This window comes from Alexandromys fortis, unplaced genomic scaffold, assembly GCF_014885135.2.
Source record: "Alexandromys fortis isolate MF-2015 unplaced genomic scaffold, M_Fortis_MF-2015_v1.1 scaffold_10, whole genome shotgun sequence".
NCBI lineage: Eukaryota > Metazoa > Chordata > Mammalia > Rodentia > Cricetidae > Alexandromys > Alexandromys fortis.
The window spans coordinates 7,683,659-7,705,115 of record NW_026067895.1 but is presented as its reverse complement, the minus strand read 5'-3'; positions in this window follow the sequence as shown (position 1 = coordinate 7,705,115).

Below are 21,457 nucleotides of genomic sequence, written 5' to 3'. Positions count from 1 at the left end.
GTAATTTTCACAGAGCATCAGAAACGGAGGAGACAGCAGCCTTTACCTAGCATTTTATTTAATTTTCTCTCAAGAGTATCTACTAAATCTCTCTGAGGAGTAGCACTCCATGGTATCGACCGGTTTTCTAGCCACACACAAAAGCAACAGCGCTTTCAAATATCTGGAAAGCAGAAACTTAACACATGAACTTTTGTCATCTAAAGTACGCCACCCCAAAGAGGATGGAAGGAAACGCTGAATCATACTCTTCAGAATTCTGACAGGAAGGTCTTGTCTTATGTGACCATTCTGACTTCTGTGGTGTCAAATCAGCAAATGAGTACAGGCGACACTATAGCAAAATGAAACCAGGACTTTGCTCTTCCTGGACAACTTAACCCTTTCCTTCTGCTGGACTTTCCTTCCTGTGATAATATTTGGGGAATACTGTGAGCTACCAACTACTCCCTGTCTTATACAAATGTTCTTAATGCAGTAGACAATAATTTTTAAGTTCCCACCAAAGTTAAAATGGACGATGTCTTAAAGGAGTTAAGTTCCAGCAAGATGGCTCACTGGGTAAAGGCACTTGCTCTAAAACCTGAGTTTGATTCCTAGAACCCAGATGGTGGGAGAACTGACTCCCTCAGTAACCCTCTGACCTTCATACATGTGCCTTGGCACACATGCTTGGGTACACACATAAACAGAAAGCAAAAAAGAGAAGTTGAGCTTCAAAGTATGTACAGCGTGTAATCTCAAGGATAAGTAAGTAGTCAAATATGTAAGAAGCCAAGTGTATGAAATGTCATTTATTCACTTTTCCATGTGTGCATAGTGCGTCTCTCTCTCTCTCTCTCTCTCTCTCTCTCTCTCTCTCTCTCTCTCTCTCTCTCTCTCTCTGTGTGTGATTGTGGAGACAAAGGCCATCCACCTCTCTTGAGATATGGCCTCTCATTAGCTTGGAGTTGGCCAGTGGCCCAAGGGATTGTCCTGTCTCTTGCCTTCCCAGCGCTAGGATTATACCTGTACACCAGCTTGCTGATCATCTCCTGTAGGTTCTGGGGATGGAACACAGGCTCATGTTTGCATGTCCAGCACTAACTGAGCCATGCCCAAGCCCTGACATGGACATTTGGGATTCTATTTATATGCTATAACCTTCTGAAAGCAGTGTGGTTTTATTTAAACAACACAATTGATCTGTGACTTTCATAGATTTTTGCCTGTTTGAGTTTGCTTTCTTGATATGATGTACCCATGACCTCACAATCAGTACTATTGTTACTTTACTGGGCTTTGCTGGCATGTACAACATAGCAGAACGTTCCCATCATCCCTCAGTGAGCCTGGTGGAGTAGGAGGGAGGCAGCGCTCTGGCTGCCCGTGTTGTTTGCATACTATAAACTCTCATGCTCTATTTGGCACCACGGTTTTCACATTATAATGCTTTTCATTGGCTATTTGCTGTTAAATCCTTCCCCAAGCCTAGTACTGAAGTACCATACAGTGTCCCTGAGCACGAGGTATCAGTGTCATGCACTGGGAAGGAAGGGTGTTTTAGATAAGTCTTGTTCAGGCAACAATTCTGGAGTGGACATCTCTGAACGCCGTGTTAATGAGCCAGTGATGTGTATTTTTCTGGCTGGATTATTTCAAATGGAAGACTTATCCTAAATCCAGGCCACACCTTCTGGTGGCAGCGTATAGAGAAGAACACGGAAGAAGGAAGTTTTTGCTCATTGCCTGCTTGCCCTCACCCTCACTGGCAAGTTCATCTATCCTGCCCTGCACCGTTCCTTTACTTCTTTGGGTTTCCAACATGATCTGGAAACGGGCAGCTCTTTACTATCTCCCTGGGACTCCAGCACCAGATTGGGACTGCAGACACATCCAGTCTCATGGGCGACAGGACTGGACAACTACCGGATACCAGATGTGTGGCTTTTCAGTCAGAAGGTCACTGTTGGGCTACTTAGATCACAGCCTGAAAGTCACTCTAATAAAGCCCATATGTCTGTCTGTCTGTCTGTCTCTCTGTTAGTGATCATTGCTGTCTCTAGCCCATCAGATTCCCTCAGCATCCTGGATGTCCATTCCTCTATTCCCACTCTCCAGCTGAAGGCCACAAAGCTCTTTGGAGTCTGGTTTGTAGTGATGTTATGCACCTGTTTTCCCTTTGTCCTTACTGTCAGGGCCCCTTCCCTTTTCCCAGCTCTGTCACCACACTACCCATAGAAGAAGCCTATCATACTCAAAGTAGCTGTTCCTATCATTTTTGTCTCCATTGGGGTTGATGATGGAAGACAGTTGTGGCCAGGGTAAATGAGAAGGAGGAGGAGAGAGGAAGACTGAAGAGGGACAACTAATTATTTTCAAGGATTAATATAATCTTCTCTGAAAAGCATCATAGTGAATTTTTGTGTTTAAAGCAGCCCATAATTCTCAGTATTATTTTACCCAAAGGCATGAAGGGTATCAGCTACATGTTAAACGCTTTCTCAAGAGTTAAAATACAACATTTTTGTGAAATACATATTATTCTGGGGAAAATCATTTGGCCACTTGGTGAAAAAGTCAACAGCTTTCCTAAGGTGTGCTGAGGTCCTGAGGGCTAGATGGGGTGCGAAATCCCTGAAGCAAGGCAGAACCTCTTAGTTCAGATTCTATCCAGCTGGGAGAGTAAAGAGACAGAATAAACGGAGCTGGGGGAGTCTACAGGGTGGACATGAAAACATATTTGGGTAGTTAATCTTAAAATCTACCCTAGTGTTTACAAAACACTGCACAGCAAATGAGCAGCCTCTGGGATGCCAAAGCAAAGTTGCCCACTGCTCCTGAGTTTGTGAGAGGAGTCTTAGGGAGGAAGCCTCCAAAAGCAAGAAATGATAGGATGGGGGCTAGAGAGATGGCTCAGAGGTTAAGAGCACTGATTGTTCTTCCAGAGGTCCTGAGTTCAATTCCCAGCAATCACATGGTGGCTCACAGGCATCTGTAATGAGATCTGGTGCCCTCTTCTGGCCTGCAGACACACAGACAGACAGAACACTGTATACCTAATAAATAAATACATCTTAAAAGAAGTGATAGGATGGTGTATGGTGGTCTTCACTTTGCCCCCTGCCATTCTCCTTCTGTCGCCCGGCTTCCATGGAGTTATTAAGCCACATTTGACATGGGATGAACTGTACTCTCCCGAAATGGACAATTAAAAGAGAGGAACATACAAAAGCATCAACTCATCACTACACATGTATATGCTTTTCTATCATCACCAAGATTTCTTATCTGTAATCTTCACTTTCTAGACCAACTACAGGCTCATCAGTTATCCAACTTATTGAGAGGATCACTGTAAATATTACCAAATTTGGTGACTTACAAATGGATATGGCTTCTGTGTACACCCTTTTACGGTAGCATTGTCAAACCCAATTCTACCCCAAATGACAGAAAGTGATTTCTTTCCTGTTTTTTATTTCCAAATTTGGTGAAACCATCTTTAATCATATCTAATTTTGTTTTCCAGGATGCTGCTCCTCCAGCGTCATTCAGAGGTATGGACTTTGGAATTCCATCTGTGAACATAGAGAGGCCAATAGTTTTATTTGATTTGCCCTGAAATAAAATGCTATTCTATTCTTAACAGCCACTGCAGGTCAAAATCTGACCGCAGTACAGAGCGACCTCTCCACACTCCACTGCCCAGAGTTTTTGGCCCCAGGCTTCCTGCTTCTCACAGCACCACCATAGGCGAGGGGCTCTGGAGAAGGGCATGCACCAGAAAACAAAAGCCAATAGGTTTCCATTTGCTTTCTAACACAGAAGCCAAAGGCAGTAGGGAAAATAGCTGCTGCTAACATCTCAAGACTTCTCCAGGAAGACATGAACAGTTCGTTATAAAACACTGATTTAAATGTATGACTAGTTAGTGTTCCCAAGAAATAGCTAGACACAAGGAAAGTATTTTGTGTTTTGTTTTTGACTAGTTAGTGTTTTCAAGAACTAACTCTACACAAGGAATGTTTTTTTTGTGTTTTTTTTTTTTATGTCTGGAACTACCAGCATAAATATATCAAGCTATGATACATAAACAAGTTAAGTTAACTTCTTTTAACCTTAAATATAATTTACCGAGTATCTAGGTTATACACAGCAATTCATAGCAATCACTGTAATTCTTCAGGTGTAAAATATTAATTTATGTATCAAAATCTTAACTACATTAAAATGGTCAAGCTGTTTTGTTACTCTCCCCCTCTATCCTGCCTCCAACCCGACCCCATTATGTTTCCATCTCCACCCACGCCCAGGTTACCCAGGAGATCTCTTCTATTTCTCCTTCCCAGGGAAATACAAGCATTCCTCTTTGGGCCCTCCTTGTTACCTAGCCTCTTTGTGACTGTGGATTGTAGCATGATTACCCTTTACTTTACAGCTAATATCCACTGATGAGTGAGAACATACCTTGCTTGTCTTTCTGGGTCTGGGTAACCTCATGATATTTTTTCCTAGTCCCATCCATTTGGCTTCAAATTTCCTGATGTCATTGTTTTCTTACAGCTGAGTAATACTCCATTGTGTAAATGTATTACATTTTATATGTCCACTCTTCAGTTAAGGGACAAGAGTAATGAAAGAGATGTCTTGGTGAGGAGGAAGCATTTCAGGGTCAGGTAGAAACCTGGTGCAAGGGACATCCCACAAATCTACAAGGATGATCCCAGCTAAGACCTCTAGCAATATAGAATAGGTAGCCTGAATTGGCCATCCCCTGTAATAAGACTGGTGACTACCCTAATTGTCATCAGAGATTTAGTAACTGGTGGAAGCAAATGCAGAGATTCACAGCCAACATTGGGCTGAACTCTAGTAGGGAATTCTGGTGAAGAAAGGGAGGAAGGATTGTATAAGCCAGAGGTCAAGTTCATCACAAGGGAACCCACAGAAAAAAAAAAAACTAACTTTGGCTCATAGGAACTAACAGACACTGGACCAAGATCTAAGGATTCCACATGGGCCTGACCTAGGCCCTCTGCATATGTGTGACAGTTGTATAGCTTGATCTACTTGTGAAACTCCTAGCTGTGGGAGTGGGACCTGCCCCTGATGTTTTGGCAGGGCTTTGGGAACCTATTTCTCATACTGCGTTACCTTACCAAGTCTTAATCAAGGGGAGGAGGCTAGTACTACCTCAACTTGATATGCCATCTTTTTTGACACCCACGGGAGGCCTGCCACTTTCTGAATAGAAACAGAAGTGGCTTGGTGGGTAGGGAGCAGAGGGGAGATGGGAGAAGAGGGACCGGACACTTTAATTGGTATATAAAGTAAATGAATAAATTTAATTATTTAAAAAAGTAAAGATGCATGTTCTTGATTTTTTTCTATATGGTGGACACAGATCACACCCACCCAAATGCTGGGTCACCAGTATGCTCTATTGATTATGGGAAGACTCTGGAAAAGAACAGAGTGATGATGGTACGGGTACTGTATATTGCTCCTTGACACACAGACAGAACATAGCCCTTAGTGATGCCTGAAAAACTCTGTCATCTTAGTCACTGTAGACACAATAAGAAGTTGAAGTGATGCTGAGGCACAACACATGTGTGTGTGTGTGTGTGCAAACAAAACTCATGGATTATACAATAGTTACCAGTGGGTAAACGTAGGCTTTGAAACGTCTGCAATAAAGACTTAAAATAGTCCCTTGGAGCCTTCATTCATTAGGACTTTCAGAAAAAGGAAGCCTCAGGGATATCCTGCTTTGCTGGTTGCTGGTCTAGAAGCAAGGTGCATCTATAGTGTTTCTACTCTACTCTGTATGGGTAACTTGACCTTGCTCTGAAATCGCCACACAATGGTGTCAGGACTGGTTAGTATTCAGGGAGTATCTGTTATTCCGGTCTAGAACTCAGATGTAGATGAGTCTGTGATCCTCCTATCGGGTATAGATTTCCTTCCTTTCCCTATCCCTCCAAGGCAGAATAGCAACAAGTAGTGTTAGAGATAAACAGCACCATGACTGAGTGGCTTTCATTCCTGAAATGTAAAGATGGGGAAAACCAAAGCATTGGCAGTGAAAGCAGGCGCGAGAGCAGGCCCTCCATTCTCATTCACTACAGTTCTTAAAGACTTAGCTAGAACAAGAAAGCAAAGGAGAATACAAAAGTAGGAAGTCAAACTCTCAAATTATCTCCGTTTGCAGATGACTTCAGCCTATCCTTAAAAGACACTAAAGACTCTGCCCAAATCACTTAGGCCTGATCCACACTTTCAGCAGAGTGGGAGAAGACAGATCAACATACAGCAATCAGCAGCTTTTCCATATACCTGTAAAACAAGCTGAGAGCGAAATCAGGAAATCAATCATTTTCAAAATAGCTTTAAAATGGCCAGGAATAGACCTGACCAAAGAAGTAAAAGACATCTATAAGTGAAACTTGAAAACACTAGGAAAGGTTTGCTGCATCTGGTGACCTAAGCCCGTAATCCCAGTGTTTGGTCTTGGAGGCAGTAGGATCAAGGGGCTCAAGACCAGCCTTAGCTACCTGGGCCACATGAAATATGTTTCACAAAGAAACCATGTCCCCAAAACCAAAGAAAAGAGGCATAGATCTCCATGTAAAGAAGACAATGAAGAAATTAATAAAGACATTAGAGGATTGAAATATCTCTTGTGCCCATGGGTTGGCAAAATTAATATTGTGAAAAAAGGCTGTATTATAAAAGTGTTCTGTGGGTTTGACACAATCCCTATCAATTTCTAATACCATATCTGCTTCCCAAACACAGCAGAAACAACCCAAAGTATGATATGGAATCACAAGAGGCAAAGCAACTCCTGATCAAAACGAATTATGCTGATGGATACCATGATACCTAACTTCAAGTTACACAGCAACAAACATTGTGTAATACTGGCACACCACCAGGCACACAGAAAAATGAAATATAATAGAAGACACCTACAGTGGCAGCTACCTTATTTTTTTTAACAAAAATGCTAAAAAAAATACACATTGGAGAAAATACAGCATCTTCAACAAATGGTGCTGGTAAAACTGTCCAGTCACATGTAACAGATGAAACTAAATGCCTATGCCTCACCTGTTCAAAATCAATTTACAGAGGATGAGATATCTTAATGTATTATCTGAAACCCAAGAACTGATAAGGAAAGTAGAGGGGGAAAACTCCAAGATATAGACACAGTCAAGGAGGTTCTCAAAACGGCAGCTTCAAAGAAAAATACCAACAATTGATATGGGATGGCATGAAATCCAGGCAGCTTCTGAACAGCAACAGAAATAATCAACTGAAGAGACAGCCAACAGAATGGGAGAAAAGATTTGCTGTTTAGAGCTGACAGAAGAAGATCAATATCAAGAATATCTAAACAATAAAAATCCCCCCAAAAAACAAAAAGCAGAACAAAACAAACAAAAAAACCTACCAGAAACACAAGCAACCCAATCAACAAATGAAATGAATAGAAAATCCTCATTAAATGAAATAAACATGTCCCATAAACATATGATGAAATGTCATCTTTCTCAGTCATCATCAAAATGCAAATAAAAACTCTAAGATTCTATCCCATCCCAGTCAGAATAGCAGTCATCAAGAAACACGAATGTTAGCAGAGATGGTGTGACAGGGGCACATCTACTCTGCTGATGGGAATGGAAACTGGCCCAGTCATTGTGAAAATCAGTATGGAGACTCCTCAAGCATCTAAAATTAGAGCATGTGGCCCATCTTTACCACTCCTGAGTGTGTGTACCTGAAGGGGCTTCTCCGTCAGCATGCCAGAGAGATGCTTACATACATATGCACTGGAGCTGGTTTACAGCAACCAAATTGTTCACAGCCTTAATGTCCATTGACAGGTCAAAGGTTATAGAAAAGTGTATGTGCGTGCATGTGTGTGTGTGTGTGTGTGTGTGTGTGTGTGTGCGCGTGCGTGTCTGTGTCTCTGTGTGTGTGGGTGATAGTCAGCTGGAAGGAAGAATAAACTTTTTGCTAGAAAATGGATGCAATCCAATACTATCATATCAAGTAAAATAACCCATATTCAGATAATCCAGCATGCTTTTTTCTCATTGATGGATTCTGTACTGTATATAGATACATAAATACACACACATATGCATACATATGACATATAAACAGGAGGGAGAACCACTCCTAGAAGGAATGGGAAAGAGGAAGAAGCAGGCATAGTAGAAGATCTGGTTATAGTTAGTGATATACTTAGGGAAACTGCTTGCACAAAACCCATCTTGCTATATAATTAATATATACCAATTTCCAAACAAATTTAAAAATAAAAAGAGGAGTGCAGTAAGACATGTAGGTCCCTAGCCAGTGGAAGAGAGCCCAGGCTTGGGCATTCAGTAGACAGAGTGAAGCCAGTCAGAGCTCTGAGAGGGAAGGAGTATCTGCTGCAAATGGAGCTGGTGCATTCTCCACTACTAAGTCCAAACAATATGTGTCCTTAGTTCCTGCATTAAAATAGTGATAAGGAATATGCAATGTCTGATGGCAGCTGTAGGAGAAGATGCTGTGCATATTTATCATTTGTTTTTTCCCCATATACTTGTTTATTTGCCCCAGGTAATGAAGTATTCCCCTCACAGCATTTAAAAAACTGCACGGGAGATCCAAGAACACCCCGTCAGGGACTCCACTCATTTGCCTCTCCATTGCAGGGGTCACATCTGAATCCACAGTACCTCTTCCTTGGCGGTGGACACCCTGTGGGAGATGTCTGCCTGTCTCTCTGCATCTTGTCTCTTTTCTTTCCCACAGACTACATCCCACCTTACTCAGTGATTTTCCTACAACACGAGGCTATGACACTCAGAGAAAAACCCTCCAAGGGTCTCTCATTGACTAACAGAGAAACTTTAAGCAGCTGAGCACGGAGATGGATTGATTCCCTGTCCCCTGTGTCACCTCCCCTTTTCTGGCCTGGCCATGCATTTCTCTCCGCGAGGCTTTCGATTCCCCACGAAGATGCAGAGAACCAATGGCCACACTTTCAGCAATGTCAAATTCATCAGGAAGTGTAGAGACCGCCATCTCTTTTCTTATTACTTCACTCCTAGTGCTTTCTGGACAACAGGAATTCCTTCAACCATTTTGTGATACAAGACCCTCCTCTCCCTCATTTGACTGCAAGCATCTTGAAGGCAAAGATCACACTTTGCGATCTTTGTGCCTCTTTACACTGCCTGTGTTCCTTTCACACAGAAGATGTTCAAAATCTTAATTTGACTACCTGGTGAGATAAGGGCTTTTACAAAGTCCCTTGAGTGTTTGTTTTGTTACGGTGATGAAAGAACACAGAGAATGTGATCTGCTTATAAAAAAATAAATAAATAAAAACAAGCAACCAGTGACAGAGCATTTTGAAAGTCAACTACGGCTACACCATCAGTTTCCCCAACCCAACTGAGAGGAGGAAGTCTTTAACATGGAACTGAGACAACTGATTACAGCTATGCTATCTTTTCTAAAATCTTATTATTTCCAGAATGCAATTAAATACAGCATTAGAAAAAAAACCCCTGAGGATGTTTGAGGAGAAAAATAGCATGAAACTCCCAATGTGAATAGTCATAATTCTATCCTCTATATTGCTTTGTAAGTAAAAGGAAATATTAAGACTCAGAAATTGGAAAGGATTAATTTTAGAAAAAGAGAGTACCTTAAATAGAGTCATAAAAAAAAGGATTGTACTGCCTTTCTTCTATCCTGAACTGATGAAAATTTGCCGTAGACTTTTATTGGCACTCATTTTCTAGAAGAATCTTAATACAACATGTGCATTCTTAATTAGATCATTCTCATTATGTCCAGCTAAGTACTGGCAAGCAAACAGGCCATTTCCTATAAATGTGTGCATCTCCCTTTCATCGTAAAACCTTGTAGCTATGAATTGCATTTCATAGTTCTGGAAATGTCTGACAGCTTCCCACACTGGTTCCTTGTTAAGTAGATTCATTCATCTCCTGCTCATTCCCTCTCTTCATTCTTTGTCTATTTTATTCTTCACCAAACAAACGGCTGTACTTCTGGCTCCAGGTTTTCTGGTCTCACCCTTTTCTCTGCTCTCTTCCAGTTCACCATGCTCTTCATTTTAGTCCTCATTTCCACAGTGCAGCTAAACCAACTCATGCCATCTTGTCTGCTGCATATGGTCTTTCAGATTAAAGGCATGCAAGATATTAGGATACAGAACTCTTTGCCTCTGTTTTGCTGAGATGCAAAGACTGGCCCATAAATAATTGCTGACTCTCTTCACATCACAAAGTGTAATGCTAACTCATGCATGTGGGGCTCACAAAGAGGAAAGCTCCAAACTGCTCTGGTGTTTGGTGTTGTCAGCATTAACTGAGTCTGCCAGAGCTTTGAATGGCCCTACAGACTGGATATGTGTGGAATTGCTGAGGGGCTGTGCCATTTCTCCACCGGGAAGAGAAGTCTGATTCTTCTTTCTTAAGTGGCATGGCCTCCTGGATCTCCAAGAGATTTACTGAGGTCACTGCTACATGCCTGTCAGAGGGAAGGCTGCAGAAAATAGCTGTGCTTTAACTGGCAGGACAAAGATTCGTGTCAGTCTGTCCATCTATCTCTTCTCTGGTTCTTTTGTTTAGTCTGACAAATCCAGCTATTGTGCTGGGATTTGCTATAAGAGGAGAAACAGATGACTAATGGACAGTGACCTGTTCATAGCAGATATGAACCAGTGAAGGAGCCTAGAACAAGTTTGTTTCTTAGCAAGTCTTTCAAATATGTAGGCAACCCCAGTCAACACCTGAACTACAATCTTCTGGGAGAGATGGAGAAAGAAGATTCCGTGGAGCCACATAGGATAGTGAGCTTCAAAACAAGCAAACGAGCCCACCCTGAGGCCAGAAATGTTTGGGGGCATCTGCGTTAGTCAATAGATGATAAATATGTCTGGAAACTAACTCTAGATTGTGTGAATGGCCTCTGGCCCGAGGATGTCCCAGAGGGGATCTTGTAAGAGAGGAGTGATGGTGGCAGTTCTCATTGAGAAGAGCACCACTGGGGAAACTAGTTCTCACAGGAGTCTTACTTGAGCAGCCAGAGAGAAGAGATGCTGCCTGAAACAAGGGATATAGAAGAGGTCCAGAGAAGTAGAGGTGGATTACTGAGATAACAGTAAATACTCCCCACATGCAGAAGTCTGCAAAGTCTACATGGTGTGTCCAGGAGTCTATGATGTCAAATTGCAACCTCATTGCTCCTTTAATTCTTTGGACATTTGTTGGGGGAAGTTGCTTGTTCATTCCCGGCTGCCCAAACATGAAATAATCACACAGAAACTATATTATTTAAAACACTGTTTGGCCAAGAGCTTAAGCGTATGTCTAGCTACTTCTTATATTCTAAACTAACCCATCTCCATTCATCTGTGCATCACCACAAGGTCATAGCCTACCACAAAGTTTCAGTGGGCTCCAGCAAAGACATTGATCTCCTGTGGGTGGCTATATGGCTTCTCTTTGACTCTACCTTTCTCTCAGCATTCAGTTTAGTTTTTCTGCCTAGCTTTGCTTTGTTAAGCCATTGGCCAAAGGCATTTTTATTAGCCAATGGCAATAAAACATATTCAGAGTATACAGAAGGGAATCCTACATCACCTCCCCTTCTCTGTCTAAATAAAAAGGAAGGTTTTAACTTTAACATAGTAAAATTACATACAACAAAACAGTTATCAAGCAAGAATTATAGTTACAATATTTGGAAAATTATAAAGAAAATGCTCTATAATTTATCTTACTTTTTGTAAATGAACTGAACACAATACCTTAATCAAGAGCAGAACTATACATTTAACAAAATTGACCCAAGAACACTTCTGCATTGCTGGTGGGAATGCAAGCTGGTACAACTTCTTTGGATGTGTCAGTGTGGTGATTTCTCAGAAAATTAGGAAATGACCTTCCTCAAGACCCAGTAATACCACTTTTGGGTATATAACCAAAGGATACTCAATCATGCCACAAGGACATGTACTCAACTATGTTCATAGCAGCTTTGTTTGTCATAGCCAGAATCTGGAAACAACCTAAATGCCCCTCAGTCTAAGAATGGATAAGGAAAATGTGGTACATTTCCACAATGAGGTACTATACAGCAGAAAAAAATAACGACAGCTTGAATTTTACAGGAAAATGGATGGAGCTAGAAAACATTATTTTGAGTGAGGTAACCCAGACACAGAAAGACAATGATCACATCTACTCATTCATAGGTGGTTTTAAAACATAAAGCAAAGAAAGCCAGCCCACAAAACACAATCCCAGAGAATTTAGACAACAATGCGTGTACTAAGAGAGACTTAAATAGATCTAATCTACATGGGAAGTAGAAAGTAGAAAAAGACAAGGTCTCCTGAGTAAACTGGGAGCGTGGGGACCTTGGGGGAAGGATTGAAGGAGGAAGGAAAGAGGCAGGGAGGGGAGCAGAGAAAAATGTAGAGCTCAATAAATATCAATAAAAATGTATAAAAATGACCTAAATTTTGCATCAATAGACCGAGATCCCATACCAATGCAAAGTATTCATATCTATAGCAGACATTGGCCTGCAACTTGGGCAACATACTTGCCTAGGAATCAGGGAGAAAGACTGGGCTGCAGGAAAAATTGGCTCACCCTATCTATAGTGCTGTGTGATTTTAGTACATCTGCATCTCAAGGTGAGAAATAGCCCTTCTGAACAAGTTTATAACTTTCACACGTGAGCAAATGTTCCTGGATTTATTTGCTAATTTTCTTAATGACAGCAGACATAGGCTGGTTTATTATCTTGAAATGATCAGAGAAAACATGGATTCTATTAAGAGATTTTACCCTTAGTGGGAGCTGGCAAAGGCTGAAAGTAAGTTGGGATCTCAGCCTGGTTTGCTGACATTTGGGATGCGTCATTCTCGATGCAGAAGTGGAACAGAATGCATTAGGGCATGGTTAGTGACATTCCTGGGTTTTTGTCCCTAGTTACTACTGCTAACTCCCACTGAGACAACCCATAATTTCTCCAGACAATTGCTAACGGTTACAGAGGAGAACAGAGTATTTTCCTTAGTGGAAAAAAAAATCACCATTTCAAAGAAACATGGAAAAGCAAAACTGCTGTTTCTCTCTGTGCTAAGAACTTACCAAGTCTAACTAAGAGCATACAAACCCAATGGAGACAGTGGCAGGACCCAGCTCTGAGGGACTTTGTCTGAAGAAAACTTTGGGAAAGTAGGATCGAAAAAGCAAAACAAAAACACTCCACTCTTTTAAGAGATAACTACACACAAATAGAAAAGGTATTTTAACCAGTGATAAATTATGGTGCCTGTCTATGGGCAATTGGGTAGATGTCATAGGTTGTTTGACTTTGTTGCAATTTCTTGGTTACAAGTTTGAATAAACTTAGTTGATGAAAAAGAAACCTAGAAAATCTGAAGGAAAATGTTTCTCAAGATAGCCACGAGTTTTCATGGAACTTACTGCCTTTTACTACATGGCCACATACACTCTTACAATGAAATAGACTTTGTCTGATGATGATGTTGAAAGAGGCAGAGAGTGTGAAAGTCACAGAGCCCACATGAGGAGAACAGCAGCCAGCAGGTGTCTGCTTCCTAGCCTCTCCCTATGGCTTATTAAAATGCTCATTTAATATTTTTCTTGTAACAAATTAGTATTAATTATAGGAAATTATGGAAAGTGTAGAAAATATCAAAAGTAAATAATACCACAATCCTCCCTTGGGAGTAATGAGGACTGAGCCTCTTTCAGTGTGAAATGTGCATAAACTTATATCCTTACTGCAAAAGGAAAGGATTGAAGGTCCCCACGGAAACCTGTCGTAAAAACCGTTATTCTACCTGTACACAGGCATGTATCTCCTATGAGTTTTTCTTGTCACATGCCAGAACTACATCCTAAGGGTTTCCTCTAAACAAGACATTTCCCCTAAAAGTTCTGCATTGATTCCCGTAGTCAACATACTAACCACATAACTAAACTGTATGAACCCACATTGCCTCATCTTCACGGAAATGACCACACTGCCACCGCATGACAGAAACACATGCTTTAGGTAGTTGAAGCGTTCCGCCCCCAGATTTACTGGACAAACGTATTTCCCTACCTGCCCCTTTCCAGCAGATGGTGCTGTTTTTCCAACGTTTACTTTTGCAACACTGCAAATGATAACTTTTGATCGATTGCGCGGGGCTGCTCAAGGGTATTTAATGAAGTCTACTTTGCACTTTGCTGTTATTGAAATTGCTCACAGGCCCCAAATCGAATCCGAAAATGAGATGGCGTACCTCAAACATACAGCCAGTCTGCTCAGAATTGATGAAAACAATGTGTTTTAAAGGGACCGAGGGCACTTAAATGATGGATCACCTCCCCACAGCAATGATGGATTAAAGTTAGCTTATTTCTTAGCGACACAGGAGAAAATGGTTTGGGGACACTGTGAAACTCGGAGACGGGACTTGAACAGAGCGGTTATAAAAGACCATGAATCATGGTACCGGTTTCATGTTGCTTTTATGGCTGATGCCTACATAGAGTGTTCCTAGAAAGTGAACTTAAATGGCTGGGTATCAGAATTTACTTATTTTCCAAAATTATTTGCTGTTCAGATGGAAGAAGAGGTATAAGATCTCCTTCTGGCCAGCAGGAGCAGAGATAAAAGCTTCTTGTCAACATGGGTTACAAGTCCTCCTTCACACAATTGGGACTCAGAGAAGGCTCTTTTCTTCCTTGAGGAAGTGCCGACAATGAGGAAACTAGGCCAGTCTAACCTTCCTGTGAACAGTGTCACCCTGGGTGAGGATTCGGTTTCAATAAGGTACCTTGTCTTCCATTCATGACCAGGGGAGAAAAAGGCCAGCTCAGAAAGGGGAAAGAACAGAGTGAGACTCACAGAAAACAGACCACCCTTAAAATTCAGTCCACAGTCTGCACATCCCAAACACCAGTCAGCAATCCTCAGAGCAAACCCATCCAAGTTTCAGAAGACCGAACACAATACTCAGGCTACTGGCAGTCAGTGGAATCGCTGAGGGAATGAACTATAGTAATTTCTACTCCAAATTTGTAAGTTGACATATGAACTGATTTATGTCAGTCAAAGAAATTAACATATAAATTATTTGAGTGAGTTTCCCTAAGTTCAAAGTGAGACAAAACAGCATTTCTAAAATAGTTTTGATCCAAACCCATTATGAACTATCTTTATACACGCCAATGATGCAAAATGTATGAGCCCTTTTTATTTCACACGAGTATGTGTGATTGTATACAGGCTCTTTTAAAAAAAATCACAAGATGTAGGATGTCCCCCTTGGACATGCTGGGCATTTGAATAGAGAGGCAGGGAGAGAACAAGATTGGATCTACACTTTGAGATCCATTGGCATCTGATGACACCTCATAAACAAGTCATTACTTACGCATGCTAAGTGCTGCTTCAAGGTCATTTTTTTCATAACCTACCTCCAAGTCTGGGCATTAAATACAACTTAACAAATAGAACCATGTGTAACCAAGCAGGTTTTGCCTTTAGAAAGCTAATCTGTCCGTCTTTATATAAGCTCCATTTGATGCATCCAGCTGTTTTGCTCCTTAAAGTTTATCACATCTGGTGACCAATTTTATTCCTGGAGATACTTAAGGTGGGCATTTTTTTTAACTAAAAATTCAAAACTATCAGTGACTCTATAGATCTGAGATCAAAAATATTCACCTTGCAAAATAAATCAGTTAAATCTTCCAGTCAGAGAAAACCTGTGTTACCAGCTCTTCCCATGTCTGGGAATGGATTCTAATCACACAATTTCCAGCTGAAGGGTGAAAAATGAGCAATATCTAAGGAAATTCCATTTCCAGTCAGGTGAAAACTGGCGTGGGAAAGCTCCATGACTGTGCCAGGTGACGGGCTCAGTACTCTCTGTCAGGGTCTTATTCCATAGTTTGTCATCAGCAGACTGAGACGCTCTCTCAGTTATCATCCCTTTGTATCTGCAGCCACTGCACTCCACTTCCTTTTTCAGGAGAAGCCGAGGGAAGCAGAGAAAACTAATTTGATGTGTAAGCTTGAGAGAGCGCACCTCCCTCCGTTTTTGTAGATAATCAAATTTACTTTCACGGGATCATACTCTGCGCGTAGGAGATAAAACTAATCAAACCACGGATAAGACACAGTCAGTTGTTAGTGAAGTGATATGAGCCGATGCTATCCACAGAGCAGCTGTCAGATCACTGAGGGAAACTATAGGGAGCCCACAGCCTAAGAAATGGCAAAGGGATTTAAAGGTCACCAGCAAAGACTTCGATACAGTCTCACCTTCAAAGTCGACTTCATTACATAGAAAGTGCACTAAGTTTTCTCATGGAGCAAAAGTAAGCACATTCTACACTTGCTGGACTGCCTGTTTCCAGTGGTTCTTTAGAGGTCTCTGCTGTTTGCAAGGTCTTTTTTGAACATTGTTCTGTATTCTTTAAGTATGTCTGTTAGGCCTTGGCTCTGTGTCGGGTGCCCCATTTCCTACAAAGGGGAGAGTTGGCAAAGTTACAGCCACCTGTTCTGACAGCTTTGTGATTTATGGGAAAACTATGGGGCAGGCATAATCAGTTTGGGGCTCTTTTCTCTGTTTTGCATTGCCGTTTCTCCCTGTTTTCTGCCCATGTCCCACTTCAATGCAGCTTTCTCACAGTTCCTTAGTAAAGGGTTTCTAATGTTACTTTTAAGTGGTGTGTGTTGTGGCGTGTGTGTGTGTGTGTGTGTGAGAGAGAGAGAGAGAGAGAGAGAGAGAGAGAGAGAGAGAGAGAGAGGAGAGAGAGAGAGAAAGAGAGAGAGAGAGAGAGAGAGAGAGAGAGAGAGAGAGAGAGAGAGAGAGAGAGACTCAAGACATTCCTTATTTCTAAGTCAATGCATGTGCATCTTGAGCAGAGACTAGTTTGGAGATGGATTCCTTTCTCAATTCCAGTGAGTTCTAAAGAACTGTTCCATCTTTCTGGCTATCTGGATATTTAGGTAGAAGGAGAAAGGAAACAAACAAGAGCTTAGAGCCAGAGCAAAAGACTTGGCATGTAGCATGCTTTCTCTGTGTATATATCCAGGTATGGGACATTGGAAGGACCTTCTCTCCTTTCCAAAATCACACAGAAAATATGGTTAGCATGTATGGAAACTGGACCTCTGTGACCTCTGTGACATTAACAAAGCTTCTTGGCCTGTGAGGCTTCTTCGTTTAGTTCACTGTGACTGGAAGGTGAGAATTTTGACTGAATTCTAAGGAAACCTCATGGCAACCCTGAGTCATGGGTAGCATGGAGAGGCAGGAATCAGAAGGCACCAAGAAATATGTTCTCGGGGATTTGTGGGGAAGGAAACAGGGCTTGCATAGGAAGAGTGAGGATTAGGTGCCTCATGAGAGACTGTCCACTGCTCTGTGCTCTTCACGTCTAAGAACTCTCTCTGACTTTCAGCCACCTCCTATGGGAACAACTTTGAATGCATTTCTGTTGTTTGCATCCAGACTCTAAGAAAAGCTTGAGTTTCCGTTCTGACCCAGAATGGCATTTTCTGTGTGATGGGAACTGCTATGATTCCGGTCTACCAGTCAACCATGACTTCCTCCATGGTCCAGGAAGGCTTAGTACATGGTGAGGATAAAAGTGGTGCCTACACAGCCATCCCAGTGAGTGCTAGAAAGGAGTTCTTGGTTTACCTGGTAGCTGATTTCCAACAGTCTTTTAGCAGTGCATTCCTTAGCCATTATCTATAGGGAATTCAATCTTCTACCCCTGGTAGAAGTAGAAAACTCTGGCTAATCCCATGCCTGGTATATGTGTAGCTTTATTCTGTATGTATATGTCTATGATAAGGCATAATTCATAACTGAGGTACAATAAGATATTTATAGTAAAGTAGGTTTTGATAACATATTCTAATCATAAAGGTAGTGAAATTCCATGAATATATATTTGTGGAACTTCCTATTTAATCTGTTCAGATTACAGTTGCAAGCAAGTAACTGAACCACAGGAAACAACGTCATAGGTGTGAGGACCACTGCATGATTTCCCCACATAGACTACTCAGGTCTTTGGAGCTAGAGTCACTTGATGAATTGCGCTTTCTAGTAGCATATTTCTTGATAACCCTACATGAAATCACAAGTTCTACTGGATCCTGTTGAGTCTTTTCATGCCTGACATAGGCAATGGGAAAACCTATCCTTATCACAAGCATGGAAAAATGGCTCCTCAGCATTGCTGCCTATGAGCCACAATCTTCCACAAGCTTCTGGAAGTAATCATATACAATTATGATATAGAGATGAATACTTTACATTGGTATGGATCTTGGTCTATTGATACAAATTTAAGGCTGATTTTGTTACACTATGTATATAGATTTCTACTCTTATTTAAGGTATTATGCTTATACAGCTTATTTAAAAATGTAATACATAATTAAAAATATGGATTAATAAATATTCATCTATAATATTCAAGCTTTTAGTCACGTTAGTTAGGTTTTCCAGATGTACAGAGATATATTCTAGATGGATAGGTATTCTTCAAACCTTTCAAAGACCTGCAGAATACAGCATTTAAAATGTTGTAAAAAAACTTAGACTTTTCTCAACAATGGGATATGTCTGCTTCTGACAGCACCAATTACTTCAGGAAGATGATGAGTATCGAAGAAACTCATTATTTGTCTTCAATGTGACAAAGCTAGCCATTTGAGCAAGATACTGTTTTTGCCTGCACTGCTTGACAGTATGCTGTATAAACTGGATATACAAGACCCATAGAAAAGTGACTGGTAACCTGGTCTAAAAAAGGGGGAGACCGTCCTTCAAGGTTCCTGCTTCATGAAAGAGTCTGCCAGATATTCTGCAGGACATAGAAGAAAGTTAGTGACAAACTGCCAGTACACGTGAAACAATCTTTCAAAACTCCTGCTCCATGGAAAAGTCTGCCATATACTATGTGCCTGTAGGCTGAAGATAGATGCCCCAACATTACAAAAAAACTTTGAGTGACTGTCCAGGCAGCAAGATGTCTCTGTTATTTCTAGAGTTTTGGAAGTTGCTTACAGTGTACTTCCTGTTAACTTAGGTAATTTTATATCATTCTGGATTCTTTGATGGCATTGAAGATAGATAGTTGTAGTTTCCTTAGTTATAATAAAAAATAAATTAGATATAAATATTGTAATTTTTACTTGATACCTGTTTTGTTATATGTAATTTTGCTATGTTAAGGTTAAAGCCTTCCTTTTTATTTAGACAGAAAAGGGGAGGTTATGTGGGATTCTCCTCTGTATGCTGTAAATATGCTTTATTACCATTGGTTAATAAAGCTTTTTTGGCCTATGGAAGGACAGAATTTAGGTAGGTGGGAAAAGTAAACTTAAAGCAGGGAGAAAGAAGGCAGAGTCAGGCAGACACCACGTAGCCGTCCAAGAAGCAAGAGGTAACAAATTATGAGTCTCATGATAAAATATAAAATAATAGATATAGGTTAATTTAAGATGTAAAAGTTAGTTAATAAGAAACCCAAGAATCAGTGCTGTAATTAATATTGTGTGATTAATTGGGTCTGGGCAGCTGGGAAACTAACAAGCAGACTGTTTATATTTCTTTCACCCTTCCTTCCTTTCTTCCTTCCTTCCTTCCTTCCTTCCTTCCTTCCTTCCTTCCTTCCTTCCTTCCTCCTTTCTTTCTGGACAATTAGCTATCCATTCTCATCACCCCATTTCTCCAGGCACTGTTAACTTAAGCATAAAAATTCTAGTTCTGAAGTATGTCTTTGAGAAGAAGAAATTCGGGACTTGTAGATAGCAACCATTAAGTGGAATGCAACATGGCTGTTTCTTCATGACGGCTGTTATGAGGTAGTTTTTTTTTTTTTTTCCATTTCCCCAATTAACAGCTAAGATTCATGGATCAAAGAGATGCACACATCTTATAGGTAGTAAATGGAGGAGTTCTTAAACAAGTCATGAAGTGATGTGGGAGTGTCATAAATCAATCTGTTGATTTCATTGGTTAAGTAATAAACAAGCTGCTTGGCCTCATAGCTTAGAACATAGGTGGGTGGAGTAAACAGAACAGAATGCTGGGAGGAAGAGGAAGTGAGCTCAGACTCGACAGCTCTGATCTCTGGAGCAGAGATGCCATGCAGAAATCCAGAGCAGACACGAAGTTCCGACCCAGGATGGAATCTTTCCCGGTAAGCGCACCTAGTGGTGTTACTCAGATTAATAGAAATGGGTTAGGCAAAATATGAGAATTAGCCCATAAGAGGCTAGAGCTAGTGGGCCAAGCAGTGTTTAAATGAATACAGTTTGTGTGTAATTATTTCGGGGCATAAGCTAGCCAGGCGGCTGGGGTGCTGGGGACGCAGCCCCGCCGCTCTTATCACTACAATGAAGTACCTATATTTTTCTTTCTTCCATTCCTCTGTTTTGGATTTGGAAAGAAATGAAGAGATTCACAAGAGTGGAAGCCCCGGGGTGGGAAGAAGCAAATTCATGTTGAAATAAGTAACATTTGTGTATTTCCCAGCACAGTGCTTTACAGTAAGAGAAGGGAATAATGGTGACTATTTTTTTTCTCAAAAGTTCAAGAAATTATCTTTCTTGTCACTTTGTGCAGATTTCCTAAGACCCTCTGTGAGTAGCTGTTAGGATTCAGCAGAGCCTTAAAAGTTGTTTTCCCAGGGGGATTTTCAAGCTTCCTTTCATCATCTTCATTATCTTTTTCTCATAATTGACATTTTATTATTAAAAATGTAATATCACTCGGGGATATAGCTCAGTACTAAAGTGCTTTTCTAGTATCTGCAAGGTCCAATCCCAATCTATAGACACATACCCTCACACACAAAAATAAATATGCATATATTTTATCTATTTTATTCATTCATTTGTTCATTCATTAACTCATTCATTCATTTCCATTCATTGCAGTGTTGGGGGTTAAATCCAGAGCACTGTATGTTAGGCAAGTGTTACCTTGGAGTTACATCCTATTGCCATTTTCCACATCTAAATCTTAGCATTAGCATCACAGTATTTTAATATTAAAGCTTATAAAAATTAAACATATTCTTTCTGTTAAGAACAGACATGAGTCTCTTGCAAACCCTAAGATGGCTCCCTTAATTAAGTTATGTGATTCCCTGCTCCTCTATCCCACCTTCCTTTCTCCCAATCATCCCGTTTCCCCAAGTTCCCCCATTCTCCCCTTCTTACTTTTCTCTTCCCATCTCCCCTTACCCCCGTCCCACCCCACCCCCAAGTTCCCAATTTTTTGCCCGGCAATCTTTTCTACTTCCCATATCCAAGATAATAACTATATGTTTTTCTTTGGGTTCACCTTCTTATTTAGCTTCTTTAG